The sequence below is a fragment of the Benincasa hispida genome, chromosome 5, assembly GCF_027475165.1.
Source record: "Benincasa hispida cultivar pf3 chromosome 5, pf3_genome.v1.1, whole genome shotgun sequence".
Lineage (NCBI taxonomy): Eukaryota > Viridiplantae > Streptophyta > Magnoliopsida > Cucurbitales > Cucurbitaceae > Benincasa > Benincasa hispida.
In genome coordinates this window covers 14,122,889-14,124,120 of record NC_143482.1, presented here as the reverse complement: position 1 = coordinate 14,124,120, position 1,232 = coordinate 14,122,889, and the positions used below count along the sequence as shown (strand labels likewise).

Sequence of the window (1,232 nt, the reverse complement as noted above, 5' to 3'; positions counted from 1 at the left end):
GAAGGTGTGGCGAAGACCCGCACGTCCACCTCCAGAGCTTCATAGACATCTGCAACACTTTTGTGTTCCCGAATATCTCCACCGAGGAAGTTCGACTCACTCTGTTCCCATTTTTTTTATGTGATCAAGCAAGAAAATGGGCGTATTTTCTCGAACCGGGGGAGATAACCTCGTGGGAAAAAGTCGTCAAAAAGTTTATGAAGAAATATTTCCCACCAACCGAGAATGCTAGGAGAAGGAAATTAATAACAAATTTTGAACAAGAAAATGTGGAATCACTCAGCGATGCTTGGGCGAGGTTCAAGAGGCTGGTAAGAGACTGTCCACATAATGGCTTACCAGACTGCTTACAGATGGAGATTTTTTACCAAGGACTGAACCTTGCTTCGCAGACTGTTACCAATGCGGCAGCAACTGGTGGTTTACTTGACAAAACATATGAGGAGGCCAAGAGTATACTTGATCGCATTTCTAAAAATCACGAGGATTGGTAGAAAAGCGATCAAAGATTAAGAATTAAAGACAGTGATGTAAACAATGGGGCCATCGTATCCCTTCAGAATCAAATGACTGCGATGATGAGTTTGATATAAGGCATCGTAATTAACAACACGGGAGCGAAGAAAGGGCAAGTCAACGTAATTGCTCAAACGACTGCAAGTTGTGTCATCTGTAGAGATGCTCATTCGATGGAAGAATACCCAGAAAATCCGCAGTCAGTGTGTTTCATAAAGAACAATCCCTACTCCATACATACAACCCCCGGTGGAGAAACCACCCAAAAAGGAGGGCCACTCGGATTTTTCCCACAAAACAACAGTCCAACGCATAACCAAGCTAGCAGCTCGCAAACACCGCAATCTTCGTACTTAGAGAGCTTGTTGAAGTAGTACATTGAGAAAACTGAATCAGTGCTTCAGAATTAAGCAACATCCATTTGAAATCTCAAAATTCAGTTGGGACAAATTGCCGGCAAGCTAAAAAATAGACTGCAAGGAGCTTTAGCGAGCTCAACTGCACTACCGCGCAACACTGGGGGTACAGGGAAGGAACAATGCTTAGCAGTCTCCTTACTAAGCGACAATATGACTGCGGAAGTAAAGGAGGAACCCATCACGAACAACTTGAATGCAGTGACAACCGAGGACCCGTTGACTTATAATTCGAAAAAGCCTGAAAAGATGAACCCCGAAGTTGCATCCACCCTCAAGTCTTCAGAACATGAGACAGAA

At 43.8% G+C, this 1,232-nt stretch overlaps 1 non-coding gene across 1 annotated transcript; it reads right to left on the bottom strand.

The window, feature by feature from the left end:
• Positions 1 to 230: 230 nt before the first annotated feature.
• Positions 231 to 337, bottom strand: LOC120078901 (small nucleolar RNA R71). The gene has a single exon (XR_005482176.1). It is a non-coding gene; the product is annotated as a small nucleolar RNA R71 (small nucleolar RNA).
• Between the last annotated feature and the right edge of the window lie 895 nt (positions 338 to 1,232).